Source organism: Triticum aestivum, chromosome 4A (assembly GCF_018294505.1).
Source record: "Triticum aestivum cultivar Chinese Spring chromosome 4A, IWGSC CS RefSeq v2.1, whole genome shotgun sequence".
Taxonomy (NCBI): domain Eukaryota; kingdom Viridiplantae; phylum Streptophyta; class Magnoliopsida; order Poales; family Poaceae; genus Triticum; species Triticum aestivum.
This window is the reverse complement of record NC_057803.1, coordinates 507,486,813-507,502,943: the sequence shown is the minus strand read 5'-3', so window position 1 is coordinate 507,502,943 and position 16,131 is coordinate 507,486,813. Positions and strand designations below refer to the sequence as shown.

Below are 16,131 nucleotides of genomic sequence, written 5' to 3'. Positions count from 1 at the left end.
GTTTCCTCTTCTTATACATCCGTCTCAACCATGTTACAGTTTTTTCCGACTACAATCTTTTGGAAAACGCATGCCATCTCTCCTCAAACGTGGCCGTGGACGTGTTGTAGTACAGAAGAGTTCGGAACTCCTTCAAGGACTTGTGACTGAGGTGAATCTTCATATTTTTTCTATATGCCATGTACATATACGGTGCCACGCGTCTGGCAAGACTTCGCGAATTGCCATGATCATTGTAGCGTCGGTGTCTTTTATCATGTGCAAGACTTACACTCTTCGGCATCTTTTGACACATGGACCTCAAAAAAGTCTGCAGCAACCACACGTATGTCTCTGCGGTCTCGTCTAAAACTATGGCACAACCAAAAACAATGGTCTTCCGGTGATTGTTAAGACGAACAAAAGGTATGAGCTGTCAAATACAAGCACGTCACCGAAGTCCTCATAGTCATGACGAGACTAGGAGTCGCACCAGAACATCCTATTCAAATGTCCTTCCTTATCTAGCTTGTTCTCGAAAAAGAAGCTAGGATCCCTCTGTTTCCTACTGGCCATGATGCCTATGGATGTGGCAGCATCACCTTTTGAAAGCAGCTTCCTCTTCTCCCTGGCGCAAAGGTTGTATATTTCATGCCTGGTAAAACCAACACCAGCATACCATACATGTTTGCTGATGAAGGAATCCATCATGTCGTGAATTCTAATCCCTGCAGCTCCCATGGACATTATCTCATGCTTCTGGTACTCTTTGATTTTTCTGTGGGACCAAAGAAAAGGTACCTCATCCGGTCCTGCCAACATATGGCTATGCTTGTCCTCATAACTTTCAACATACCAAACCCCACGCTTTTGGTCAAGCTTGACGGTCAGATGTGCTTTGCAAAAGCATCGTGTCTCCGCTCTGAGCCTACGGGTGTGTCCTTCCTTGGTTAGCAACTTGCTGTCACGTTTCCCTTGTTTGGAACAAACAAACCGCATATAACGCATATGATGTGACTCGGTTTTGCTATACCTGACCTTATTCTTTCTAATGCTGAAACCATTATCTCTAGCATAGTTGTTGTAGAAATCATACACAACATCGCGAGACATAAAAGTCATTTCCATTATCTGCATGAACATATCCCTCTTATCATCTGCACTGGCAGTATCTTGGACATTCTATGCTCCATCATCTTGTGTCATCTACACAATCAAAACATAGCCATGAAAACAGTTTTCTATGGTTTAGCATTACTTCCATAGAACATTGATTACACACATACCTCACTCATGATGACTGACGACTGCGACTTCCCAGAATTAGGTGCATCTAATGATTCGTCATTAAGGCATGTCTCCCCGTTGAATTCACCGTAATAGTCATATGCATTATGACATTCAGAAATGAGCTGAAAAATACAACACAAATACATAATTACTTATCATATAATATTCCAGGAGAAATTCAATTTGCATGCCAACAAAATTTTTCACTTCCGTACCTGACTAATGTAATCTTCATCTGAGAGCTCCGAGTTGTTTTCTTGGCCATCATCAAGCTCATCCATCTATAAATTTTCAACACAAAAATTTAATGTTGTTGGATGCCATCAAAAAATTACAACATGATAATGCCACTCACATTAAGATCGTCCCATTCGTTCCCATTCTCTGACCGATCTCCACGATCTGAATTTTCATCATTTGACCAATCTTTTATCCAGTCTTTCATCAGTTCTCCAAACAACGTGTCTACCATGATATCAGTTAACTCCTCGTCTGCCATTTCCTACAACAAATAATATGTATCATCACATGTGCAAACATTATCAATGATGAAATATACAACACGTAGCACACGATCACGGGTGTTATGTAAACAACCCCAACCGAGGTCGTTCAGATCTGCCAAACCTAGTAAGGAAGATGGCCACGGCACCCGTGGTGATCACTTTCAATCACGAGGAGCCGCACTACAAAACCTAGCTAGATCTGTGATTACCTCTGCCATCGGATACCTAGGTTAGCCGCCACATCAAATAACGATAGTGGTGGTGCGCACAGCCGACGACAACAGACGCTAAGTGAACCCTAGACTGAAGAAACCCATATCACGAGGAGCAGCACTACCGGAACAAGATCCACAATCGCCTGTGCCGTCGGGTAGCTAGGTTACCCGCCCCGCTAGGTTAACCACTACCACTGATGGCGGCAGTTTGTTCGATGTTGGCGCGAGTGAGACAGGAGGGGGGACGCGGGATGCGGTGCCTGTGCGCGCTCGTTGGAGATTCACGACGTTGCCGTGCCCGCTGTCCGACGAGATCGCCGGCGACGAGATAGCCGCCACTGGAGATCTACTATGTGAATTGTGGAGCTGCGTCAATGCTCGCGAGATTGATGGAGCTGTGTAACACCCCGGATGTAACTTTCCCAATTTGTACTCCAACTCTTGCCGTTTCCGGCGTTAAGTTATTTTATTTTCTCGGGTTCGGGTTTTTGTCTCCGTGTGTTGTTGTCGTTGTCACGCATCTCATATCATGTCATCATGTGCATTGCATTTGCATACGTGTTCATCTCATGCATTCGAGCATTTTCCCCGTTGTCCGTTTTGCATTCCGGCGCTTCGTTCTCCTCCGGTGGCCATTTCTAGCTTTCTTTCGTGTGTGGGGATTAAAAATTTCCGGATTGGACCGAGACTTGCCAAGCGGCCTTGGTTTACTACCGGTAGACCGCCTGTCATGTTTCGTATCATTTGGACTTCGTTTGATACTCCAACGGTTAACCGAGGGACCGAAAAGGCCTCGTATGTGTTGCAACCCAACACCCCTCCAATGTGGCCCAAAACCCACCTAAACCTGCTCCATCATCTAGAGCGTTCGATCACGATCGCGTGGCCGAAAACCACACCTCTTTTGGACTCTCCTAGCTCCCTCTATGGCTATAAATAGAACCCCCCGAAATTCGGATCTCCTTCCCCCGAAACCCTAAAATCGCCCCGCCACCGACGGACATGTCCGCCGCCTAAATCGGACGCGTCCGCCGCCGCGCCCCAGCCAAACGCTGCCCGCCACGTGTCCCTCACTGCCGCCCGCCGCCGCGCGGCCCGGGGAGCCTGGAGCCGGCCCCCGCGGCCCAAGCCGCCCGCGCCGCCTCCTTCTGCGCTGCACCGCCGCCTCCCTCGACTCCGGCGCGCCCCGCCGCTGCACTCCGTCCCCACTGAGCCGCCCGCGCCGCCTCCTCCGGCCGGCACCGCACCAAGCCACTGCGGCCAACGCCGGCCACCGGCAGCGTCACCACCGCCCGGTCGTCCTCCTCCCTCCTCCTCGACGCCAACGACGTCCCGGCGCCCTCCAAGTCCTCGCCGGCGAGCTCCTAGCCGCTCCGGCGAACCTCGGCATCCGTGCCCCGGCGAGATCCGATATGGATCTGAAACCCTAGGGGTTGACGTCTCAATTTTTTTCCTAAGTCTGCAGTTCAAGTGCTCCTGTTCATAGCCCCGTAACTTTGCATCCGTAGTTCCGATTCATGCATATAGCATATCAAAATGTTCATCTCAGAGAGTACATCATTTCATTCCATTGCATCATTTTCATTTGGGCTCATCTTGATGCCCGAAATGCTGTTGGAAGAGGGCTACTTGAGATAATTGTCAGATCTGCTACTCCATTTAGGTTTTGTCATTTTTTCCATGATAAATGTGTGCATGATATGCCCTGATGTTCTACATATGTTTTGTTAAGGGTTTTGTCATCTTTCCAGAGGTGCAACCCATGTATTTTTGTGATGTGTGTGGTGACTTGCACAAGCTTGCAAAGTGGTGCACTTGTTAATTCTGATTTCAGGGACTTAGCAATTCCACGTCCTTGATCTGTTTATCTCATGATGCCATATGTTCATGTTGATTCCTAGTGATCCGTGCCACTTTTGAGGATGATCAGTAAGGATGTTTTGGTAATATTGTAGTGCTATATCCATCCATGTCTTTGTTTGCAATTATGGAGCACCCTAGCTTGAGTCAATCGAGCTCTACTTTTGCTACTTTATGAATCTGGGCAGATTGTCAACTTGCTTGCAATTTTGCCGATGATGTTGTAGTTGATCCGTGTATGCTATGCTATTGTTCTTGCCATGTCTAGATTGCATTTTGTGTGTTCTTAATGGGTGTATGCCTAGCTTATCATGACTTTCCCCGTAGTGAGTGCATCGAGCTCGTAAACATGCCTACTTGAGTTGTGTTTCAGCATGTTCCAGTTTTCACGAAGTCTGTGATCTGATTATGTTTTTGCCATGTTCACATGCTTGCAATTGTATTTTCTGATCCCTTTTGGCTCAAGGTCACTAAGGGACTTTTGTTAAGCTCTTTGAGTAGCTCCATGCCATGCTTTACTTTGCCATGTTCAGGTCTTGTAGCATGTAGTTTTGTTGCTCTGAATAGTGCTACCTGATCTGAAATTTTAGACAAGTGTTAATTTCACTAAGTCTGAGATCTGTTTGCCATATGCATTTTTGGCATGCTTGTTTGAATCTGTTAATGGATGAATTGGCCATAGCTCAGTGCTAGACCTTTGTTAAGCATCTTGTCTGCATCCCTGCCATGTATTTTGTTGTCATGTTTCGGTGCTGTAGCATGTTCATCTCGTTGCATTTAGATGGCTACTTCCTATAAATCGCAGACTGGTGTCATATTTGAATCGCTTGCCATTTCCAAACCGTAACTCCGATTCTGGCGTTCTTTATATCGTTTTCAAGCGATTTAATTTCATCTTTCTAGTGGCGCACTTGGATTTCCAAGTTGAGGCCAGGTTCTTGCATTTCTTGTCACATCTTGCATATGCATCCCGCATTGCATCCCGCATAGCATATCATCTTTGCATCATATTGTTTGATCCTTGCACGTGGTTGATTATGTCCTTGTTGCTTGTTTGTCTTGTTTGGGTAGAGCCGGGAGACGAGGTCGCTAACGAGGAGCCCGTTGAGTTTGCTTTCGAGGATCCAGTCAACTCTGACAACTGTGCAGGCAAGATGATCATACCCCCTCCCAAATTGCCATGTCAAACCTCTAACCCACCATGTCCTAGCAAACCGTTGATTGCCTATGTTACCACTTTGCTCAGCCCCTCTTATAGCATTGCTAGTTGCAGGTGAAGATTGGAGGCCGTTCCTTGTTGGAACATTTATTTACTTGTTGAGATATCATTTTATTGCCATGTTATCTTAATGCATCTATATACTTGGTAAAGGGTGGAAGGCTCGGCCTCTCTCCTAGTGTTTTGTTCCACTCTTGCCGCCCTAGTTTCCGTCATATCGGTGTTATGTTCCCGGATTTTGCGTTCCTTACGCGGTTGGGTTATAATGGGAACCCCTTGATAGTTCGCCTTGATTAAAGCTTTTCCAGCAATGCCCAACCTTGGTTTTACCATTTGCCACCTAGCCTCTTTTTCCCTTGCGTTTCCGGAGCCCGAGGGTCATCTTATTTAAACCCCCCCGGGTCAGTGCTCCTCTGAGTGTTGGTCCGAACTGTGCTGCTTGCGGGGCCACCTCGGGGAAACTTGAGGGTTGCTTTTACTCGTAGCTAGTCTCATCTGAGTGTGCCCTGAGAACGAGATATGTGCAGCTCCTATCGAGATTTGTCGGCACATTCGGGCGGTGTTGCTTGTCTTGTTTTAACCTGTCGAAGTGTCTTGAAGAACCGAGATACCGAGTCTGATCGGAACGTCTTGGGAGGAGGTCTATTCCTTCGGTGACCGTGAGAGCTTGTCATGGGCTAAGTTGGGACTCCCCTGCAGGGATTTGAACTTTCGAAAGCCGTTCTCGCGGTTATGGGCAGATGGGAATTTGTTAATGTCCGGTTGTAGATAACTCGAACCTTAACTTAATTAAAATGAATCTACTGAGTGTGTTACCGTGATGGCCTCTTCTCGGCGGAGTCCGGGAAGTGGACACGGTGTTGGAGTAATGTTTGCGCAGGTTGTTCTCTAGTTTCTCGCTCACGCTTTGCCTCCTCTTCTCGCTCTCTTTTGCGAATAAGTTGGCCACAATACTTGCTAGTCGCTTTCTGCAGCTCCACATATTTTACCTTGCCATACCTATAAGCTTAAATAGTCTTGATCGCGAGGGTGCGAGATTGTTGAGTCCCTGTGGCTCACAGATTACTATTACACCAGATGCAGTGCCTGATGATTCCGCTCCAGGAGACGCGTTTGAGCTCAAGTGGGAGTTCGACGAAGACTCTCAACGTTACTATGTTTCTTTTCCTGATGATCAGTAGTGGTGCACAGTTGGGGGTGATCGGGACCGTGTCGCATGTTGGGCTCTCTTTTATTTTGGCGCCGTAGTCGGGCCATGAGTGTTTGGATGATGCAATGTTATTTATGCACTTGATTGACGTGGCGAGTGTAAGCCAACTATGTTATCTCCCCTTTATGATTTATATTACATGGGATGTTGTGAAGATTGTCTAACTTGCGACATATGCCTTCAATGCGATTATGCCTCTAAGTCGTGCCTCGACACGTGGGAGATATAGTCGCATCGAGGGTGTTACAAGTTGCGTGAATGACTGGATTCGACAGGTCTTACATGGTCATGGGGTCGTGTGATGTTTTTTTTTGGACCAGGGTACTGTACGTATACGGTCTGGGTTATACAGGACTAGACAGGGCTGGGATCTGGGCTACGGCGGGCCAGGAAAAAAAACTCGCGGGGATAAAAATACCCTTCGAAAACTAGGTTAGGGAGGAGCACCGGAGCAGGGCTCTTTTTCCTCATGCTGGTTGTTGCGTGCTCGATCAATATTTCTTTATCTAAATTCGAATCTACTGACCGCGACAATGACATCTCGTGCCATCTCGGTACACATCACAAATTCACAACCCCCAGGTGGGCCGTGGTTGGTGACGACGTGTAACGCAGTGCTCTTGGAGTCTTATAGGATCCGGCGACCAGTTCACAGACTATTGATTCGTTGGACCACTAACTATATCGAGCTTCTCAAGTGACCGTGTCCAAAAGTCCAAACAAGCTAGGCCGGGGAATGGAGCAAGAAGCGCCCGCCACGACAACGGAGCGCGTGCGAGATGTGACCCTTCGGCCTCTCGACCTCGCCGACGCCGACGCCATGATGGCGTGGGTGTCGGATCCCGAGGTCACGACCTTCATGACGTGGGACCCCTACATGTCCCGCGACGCCCTGCTCGCGTTCCTCCGGGACGCCGCGCTGCCGCACCCCTGGTTCGGCGCCGTATGCCTCCCCGGTGGCGACCGCCCCGTCAGCTCGGTGTCCATGTCGCCGACGGCGGACGCGTGCCGCGCCGAGCTCGGGTACGTGGTGGCGCGCGCGCACTGGGGCAAGGGCGTGGCCACGGCCGCTGTGAAGCGAGCGGTCGCCACCGTGTTCAAGGAGGTGGAGGGGCTGGGAGCGCGTGGAGGGGCTAGTGGACGTGCGCAACATCGCGTCGCAGCGCGTGCTGGAGAAGGCCGGGTTCCGGCGGGAGGCCGTGCTGCGGAGGTACTGCGTGGTCAAGGGCGCCGTTAGGGACATGGCCATCTACAACTTCATCTCCACGGACACACTGCTCGTTTGATCCATGCTTGTGATCATGCGTGTGGTTCATATTGATGTGAAGAGAAAATTGGATACCGTGTGCGATGTACATGGCTCACAGAGATTAAAAAAGATTAGAATGTACTGGTTGTCTTTGTTCAATTCTTCTCTATTCTTCTCTACACTTAGCATGCAAAAGTACTACTGTACTATTTGGTGTGTTTTTCTTGCGGGTGAAATTTGTATTACTCAAGTGGTAGCAAAGCTACTGTCTGAAATACAAAGATCAATAACCTCTCACAAGCCAGAGTTCAACCAAACGACAGTTCGTCCTTCACTTCTAGCATACTTAGCTAAAGAATCACTAACATTATTTTGAGTGCGATTAATATGTGTGAAACGAGTCATCGGAAGACTCCTCAAATGCTTGATCTCCCGTACCAAAGAGGCAAAAATTGATCTATTTGCTGCTTCATCAGTTATCGGGTTGACAACTGCTAAGGAGTCCATCTCCACAAGAATGGGAAGCTCCGTTCTTTGGATAGCAATTGATAGGCCTTCCATGCAAGCACTAAGCTCTGACTCCAAAGCATTTTTGCATGAGAATAGTTCCCTGCATGATGAGAAAATAATGTTGCCCTCATTAGCACGGAGTACCATGCTTGCACCTGCTCGACCATCTGCTGACAATGACCGCTTAAGTGTAAATTACACGCTTGGCTTTTGGTACATCATCGAATCTGGACATCAGATCGACGTGCTCAGCATGGGTTGTGGACAGTCCATCCACCTGCTACACATGCCTCCAAGAGGAAGACGATATGGAGCACATCCACATCCAATGTGGATACGCGAGGGACATTTGGCATCGGTGCTTGTTGGACCTCAATATCACAGTTAGACGGCTGGAAGTAGATGATACTTTCCTTGATTGGTGGCTGCAAGCGAGAGTGACCTTCCAGAGAGTAAATAGAAGAGGATTTGACACATTCATCATTGCAGTTGCTTGGTCACTTTGGAATCGGAGGAATGCTAAAGTATTCAATCGTCCAGAGCAAATCAAGTCGGCAATCCATTTGCACAAGCACATCATGGAGAAGGTCAAGGAGTGGACGTCTTAGGTGTTCTCAACTGTTTTGTAAGAGAGTAGGCTTAAGTTAGTAAGGTGTTGGTGTTGAGTTGTAAGCTTCCAGTGATGTCTGCATCCCCCGCCAAGCTCTTGTAATTATGCTTTCCACCTTCTATAAAAATATGGTATGCCTTCGGCGTACTCTCGAAAAAATTCCACTTTGAATTTAAATTCAAAGTATAAGTGAAATAAAGAAATTCACAAACATGAAAGCTAAAATGTTCATAATGTTGCAAATAATCCATGGTTAATTATGGTGGAGAAACCAACATTGTATTAAGTGTTTAAGTGCCCTAAAACATTTAAAACAGAGGGCATAAAAACAATTTAATTGCTTTTAGAATTATAGAAGAAATTCTAATCTAATTTATTTAAGTGCCAAACTTTTTGTGACAGTGGCCTAATTAGTGTACAATAATTTAGGAGCAAGTTTTGTATGTTATAAAACTATTTTGCTTTTCGAAAATAAAACAAAACAAAAGGAAATAAAAAGAAAAGCAAAATAATATAAAAAGGAAAAGAAGTCCCCCTGCCCCTGGGCCTTAGACCACAGGGACAGGCCAGCCGACCCGTCCCAGCTCCTCCTCCTGTCGTCTTCCTCCCCTCCACTGTTCTTCCGACCGAGCCCCGCAGTCGCCCCCGACCACCTCGCCGGAAGCTCCAACGAGAGGATAAGGGCGCCATGCCCCCGACTCCTCGATCCCCTCTCCCACTCACTCCCCCACTCCCCCTCAACCGCGCTCTCCCTCTCCAGATCCGCCCCTCGCCTGAGCACGCCCATGGCCTCGCCGCCGTGCTAGCCATGGCCACCGTCGTCCCCGTCCCTCTCCGACACGTCCAGGAGCTCCGCCGGCCTCATCTACATCGTCTGCGTGGAGCAGATCGAGACGGACAGCCGCACAACACTGCCCTCCTCCTTGGGTCCCTGCAGCCGTTCGACGTCGACTCCGGCCACCTCGAGCTGTCCCCGGGCCTTCTCTGCAATGCCCGTGAGCCCCTGCTCCTCCTTCCTCTCTCCCATGTCCCTCTTCGTAGCCGTAGCCGCCCCGTCGTGTTGCCATGCTCCGCCATCCACCATGGTCGTCGCCCGTGCGTTGTGTGTGCTCCCGAGCGCCTGCGCCAGCCGTTGGCATGCTCCAGAGTGCGTGCAGCGTTGCCCCGAACCTGCGCTGACCCCCCTAGGCCGCCCCGCCGTGTTTTCGAATGGAGCTCAAACGCCTCCGCCGCCCTTGCCACTCAGCGCCGTCGCTGGCGGCCTCCTCCGGCGACGCCACCCCCACCATCTGACACGGCTCGCTCCGCTTGTTCGGGCGAGCCCAACCGCGCGTCAAACGGCCGCCCATAGGAGATTTCCGGCAAGGCCAGTGGCCTCCGCCGCGTTTCTGCGTCGTCGGCCGCGCTGACGTGGCCTGGCCTGGGGCCACCTTGTTGTTGGGGAACGTAGTAATTTCAAATTTTTCCTAAGCACACACAAGATCATGGTGATGCATAGCAACGAGAGGGGAGAGTGTCGTCCATGTACCCTCGTAGACTATTAAGAGGAAGCGTTATAACAACGCGGTTGATGTCGTCGTACGTCTTCACGATCGACCGATCCTCAGTACCGAACATACGGCACCTCCGCGTTTAGCACACGTTCAGCTCGGTGACGTCCCGCGATCTCACGATCCAGTAGAGCTCGAGGGAGAGTTTCGTCAGCATGACGGCGTGGTGGCGATGTTGATGAAGCTACCAACGCAGGGCTTCGCCTAAGCACCGCTACGATATAACCGAGGTGGATTATGGTGGAGGAGGGCACTTCACACGGCTAAAAGATCAATGATAAATTGTTATGTCCTTGGGGTGCCCCCTGGCCCCGTATATAAAGGAGCTAGGGGGATGCGGTCGGCCAAGGAGGAGGGCGCGCCAAGGGGGGGAGTCCTACTCCCACTGGGAGTAGGACTCCTCCTTTCCTAGTAGGAGTAGGAGAAGGGGGAAGGAGGAGAGAGGGGGGAAGGAAAGGGGAGCGCCGCCCCCCCCCTCCTTGTCCAATTCGGACTAGAGGGGGAGGGGGCACACGGCCTGCCCTGGACGCCCCTCCTATTCTCCACTAAGGCCCATTAGGCCCAATATACTCCCCGGGGGCTTCCAGTAACCCCATGGTACTCCGGTATATGTCTGAAACCTCTCGAAACACTTCCGGTGTCCGAACATAGTCATCCAATATATCGATCTTTACGTCTCGACCATTTCGAGACTCCTCGTCATGTCCGTGATCATATCCGGGACTCTCGACTACCTTCGGTACATCAAAACATATAAACTCATAATACCGGTCGTCACATAACTTTAAGCGTGCGGACCCTACGGGTTCGAGAACTATGTAGACATGACCGAGACACGTCTCCGGTCAATAACCAATAGTGAAACCTGGATGCTCATATTGGTTCCTACATATTCTACGAAGATCTTTATCGGTCAAACAAACATACGTTGTTCCCTTTTTCATCGGTATGTCACTTTCCGAGATTCGATCGTCGGTATCTTAATACCTAGCTCAATCTCATTACCGGCAAGTCTCTTTAATCGTTTCGTAATGCATCATCCCGCAACTAACTCATTAGTCACATTTGCTTGCAAGGCTTATAGTGATGTGCATTACCGAGAGGGCCCAAAGATACCTCTCCGATAATCGAAGTGACAAATCCTAATCTCGATCTATGCCAACTCAACAAGTACCATTGGAGACACCTGTAGAGCACCTTTATAATCACCCAGTTACGTTGTGACGTTTGGTAGCACACAAAGTGTTCCTCCGGTAATTGGGAGTTGCATAATCTCATAGTCATAGGAATGTGTATAAGTCATGAAGAAAGCAATAGCAGTAAACTAAACAATCAAGTGCTAAGCTAACAGAATGGGTCAAGTCAATCACATCATTCTTCTAATGATGTGATTCCGTTAATCAAATGACAACTCATGTCCATGGCTAGGAAACTTAACCATCTTTGATCAACGAGCTAGTCAAGTAGAGGCATACTAGTGACACTATGTTTGTCTATGTATTCACACATGTATTATGTTTCCGGTTAATACAATTCTAGCATGAATAATAAACATTTATTGCCTCTAGGGCATATTTCCTTCAGTCTCCCACTTGCACTAGAGTCAATAATCTAGATTACACAGTAATGATTCTAACACCCATGGAGTCTTGGTGCTGATCATGTTTTGCTCGTGGAAGAGGCTTAGTCAACGGGTCTGCAACATTCAGATCCGTATGTATCTTGCAAATCTCTATGTCTCCCACCTGGACTTGGTCCCAGATGGAATTGAAGCGTCTCTTGATGTGCTTGTTTCTCTTGTGAAATCTGGATTCCTTTGCCAAGGCAATTGCACCAGTATTGTCACAAAAGATTTTCATTGGACCCGATGCACTTGGTATGACACCTAGATCAGATATGAACTCCTTCATCCAGACTCCTTCATTTGCTGCTTCCGAAGCAGCTATGTACTCCGCTTCACATGTAGATCCCACCACGACACTTTGTTTAGAATTACACCAACTGACAGCTCCACTGTTCAATGTAAACACGTATCTGGTTTGCGATTTAGAATCGTTCGGATCAGTGTCAAAGCCTGCATCGACGTAACCATTTACGACGAGCTCTTTGTCACCTCCATAAACGAGAAACATATCCTTAGTCCTTTTCAGGTATTTCAGGATGTTCTTGACCGCTGTCCAGTGATCCACTCCTAGATTACTTTGGTACCTCCCTGCTAAGCTAATAGCAAGGCACACATCAGGTCTGGTACACAACATTGCATACATGATAGAGCCTATAGCTGAAGCATAGGAAACACTTTTCATTTTCTCTCTATCTTCTGCAGTGGTCGAGCATTGAGTTAGACTCAACTTCACACCTTGTAACACAGGCAAGAACCCTTTCTTTGCTTGATCCATTTTGAACTTCTTCAATCCATTTTGAACTTCTTCAAAACTTTATGAAGGTATGTGCTTTGTGAAAGTCCAATTAAGCGTCTTGATCTATCTCTATAGATCTTGATACCCAATATATAAGCAGCTTCATCAAGGTCTTTCATTGAAAAACTCTTATTCAAGTATCCTTTTATGCTATCCATAAATTCTATATCATTTCCAATCAGCAATATGTCATCCACATATAATATTAGAAATGCTACACAGCTCCCACTCACTTTCTTGTAAATACAGGCTTCTCCAAAAGTCTGTATAAAACCATATGCTTTGATCACACTATCAAAACGTTTATTCCAACTCCGAGAGGCTTGCACCAGTCCATAAATGGATCGCTGGATCTTGCACACTTTCTTAGCTCCCTTTGGATCGACAAAACCTTCCGGTTGCATCATATACAACTCTTCTTCCAGAAATCCATTCAGGAATGCAGTTTTCACATCCATTTGCCAAATTTCATAATCATAAAATGTGGCAATTGCTAACATTATTCAAACAGACTTAAGCATCACTACGGGTGAGAAAGTCTCATCATAGTCAACTCCTTGAACTTGTCAAAAACCTTTTGCAACAAGTCGAGCTTTGTAGACAGTAACATTACCATCAGCGTCAGTCTTCTTCTTGAAGATCCATTTATTATCTATGGCTTTCCGATCATTGGGCAAGTCAACCAAAGTCCATACTTTGTTCTCATACATGGATCCCATCTCAGATTTAATGGCCTCAAGCCATTTGCGAAATCTGGGCTCACCATTGCTTCGTCCTAGTTCGTAGGTTCGCCTTGGTCAAGTAACCTGACCTCTAGAATAGGATTACCGTACCACTCTGGTGTGGATCTTACTCTGGTTGACCTACGAGGTTCGGTAGTAACTTGATCTGAAGATTCATGATCAACATCATTAGCTTCCTCACTAATTGGTGTAGGTGTCACAGAAACCAGTTTCTGTGATGAACTACTTTCCCATAAGGGAGCAGGTACAGTTACCTCATCAAGTTCTACTTTCCTCCCACTCACTTCTTTTGAGAGAAACTCCTTCTTTAGAAAGGATCCATTTTAGCAACAATGTCTTGCCTTCGGATCTATGATAGAAGGTGTACCCAACAGTTTCCTTTGGGTATCCTATGAAGACACATTTCTCCGATTTGGGTTCGGGCTTATCAGGTTGAAGCTTTTTCACATAAGCATCGCAGCCCCAAACTTTAAGAAACGACAACTTTGGTTTCTTGCAAAACCACAGTTCATAAGGCGTCATCTCAACGGATTTTGATGGTGCCCTATTTAACGTGAATGCAGCCGTCTCTAAATCAGTAAGAGACATCATAGATCGCACCATATCTAGTAAAGTACGATTACGACGTTCGGACACACCATTACATTGTGGTGTTCCGGGTGGCGTGAGTTGCGAAACTATTCTGCATTGTTTCAAATGTAGACCAAACTCGTAACTCAAATATTCTCCTCCACGATCAGATCGTAGAAACTTTATTTTCTTGTTACGATGATTTTCCACTTCACTCTGAAATTCTTTGAACTTTTCAAATGTTTCAGACTTATGTTTCATTAAGTAGATATACCCATATCTGCTTAAATCATCTGTTAAGGTGAGAAAATAACGGTACCTGCCGCGAGCCTCAACATTCATCGGACCACATACATCAGTATGTATGATTTCCAACAAATCTGTTGCTCACTCCATTGTTTCGGAGAACGGCGTTTTAGTCATCTTGCCCATGAGGCATGGTTCGCAAGTACCAAGTGATTCATAATCCACTAGTAGAAAACAGGGCTTTGGTCCAGGCCGTGTCAGTCCATTAGTCCCGGTTCAGTCTAGAACCGGGACCAATGGGTGCATTGGTCCTGGTTCGTGAGCCCACGGGGCCGGCCGGGCCACGTGGGCCATTGGTCCCGGTTCATCTGGACCTTTTGGTCCCGGTTGGTGGGATGAACCGGGACCAATGGGCCTCGCTCCTGGCCCACAACCATTGGTCCCGGTTCGTGCCTCAAATCGGGACTAAAGATTAGACCTTTAGTCCCGGTTTGAGGCACGAACTCAGACTAATGGGGTTGAGACCTTTAGTCCCGGTTCGTGCCACGAACCGGTGCTAAAGGTCCCATTTTCAAACTCTACCCCCCCCCCTGTGGATCGCCTTTTCAGTTTTAAAAAATAAAATAAAATGATGGAAATGTCCAGAAAATAAAAGAAAATAAGTTTCCCATGTGATATCTGGTCTAGTTGTTGGAAAAATTTGCAAATGTGAATTTTGACTTTATTTGCAAAATCTCTCTAAAATTTGTAAAAATGGGCATAACTTTTGCATACTAACTCGGATGAAAAAGTTTTTTATATGAAAAATCGTCTACTCGAAAAGTTACATCCGAATTTAACGGGGGGAACCCCGTTAAACATTTTCAAAATCCTCAAAAACCTAATAGAAAAAAGTTACGGGGCTTTTAAGATCTAGAGTGAAAAAAATTGAAAAAAATTCAAACAGTGGGCAAACTGTGGTCAAACAATGGTCAAACTAATTATTCAAGAAATATTAGTGTTACTAAATAATTATTGTTTTTTAAGACATGTCACACCCTAGCTAGTCATGCATTAGAGTGTTGCATCATGTTTATTCTTTCACCAGAAACCTGAAATGGGGATGACAGAACCCCCAGTCCCCTCTGAAACCAATTAGGGTTTACTAAAAACTTTTTCAATGAACCTGAAATGCCCTTCTAAAATGCCCATCATTTTTGTCTTGGTTCAGAACCTCTGCCAAAAGTGGTGCACATTTTCCTAGGCCATCCTAGGTTTTTTGAATTAAATCATAAGTATTTGAATTTGGGCATTTAAAATTATATAAAATATTTAAATGCTCAAATAACTCCAAACTAAAATGTTTCATGTTGGAAATAATCCAACTATGGACCAGGAGTAGTTTGGTGATTTTTGGAGTTGCCTAGGTATTTTATTTAATTCAAAAAAGTTGCAGAAGTATTAAAAAAGAAAAACAGAAAACAGAAGAAATGGGAAAGGCTTACCTGTCGCCCAGCACCCGGCCCACCTGCCGGCCCAGCCCAGCACCGCGCCAGCGAGCTGCTTGCCGGCCAGGCAGGCAGGCAGGTGCTCGACGGCGAGCACCGCATGGGTTCCACGCACCTGCTCGCCGCCTCGCCGCCTCCCTCGCCCGGCTAACGCCGTGAATCGGCCTCCCTCTCTCCCCTGAACCCCCCAGACACCCCCTCTCCTCTCCAGCTCCTCTCCGTCGCTCCCCCACGCCATGGCCGACGCCATCGCCGCCACCCCCTCGCCGTAGCCACGCCCTTCGTCAACCCCACGCCGTGCCGCCGTGTCCAGGAGCTTCGCCGCCGTCCACTTCATCGAGCTAGCCGAGCCCCGTGTGCTCGAGCGGCCCGAGACCACCGCACCGACCCCGCCCGAGCTCGCCGTCGCCGGAGATCCCCTTCAACGCCGTCGCCGCCTCAGCTCGTCCCCGACCCCGCCGGTGGCC

At 47.6% G+C, this 16,131-nt stretch overlaps 1 pseudogene; it reads left to right on the top strand.

The window, feature by feature from the left end:
* Window positions 1-7,015: 7,015 nt before the first annotated feature.
* LOC123082156 (uncharacterized N-acetyltransferase p20-like) lies at window positions 7,016-7,565 on the top strand (annotated as a pseudogene).
* Window positions 7,566-16,131: the final 8,566 nt, after the last annotated feature.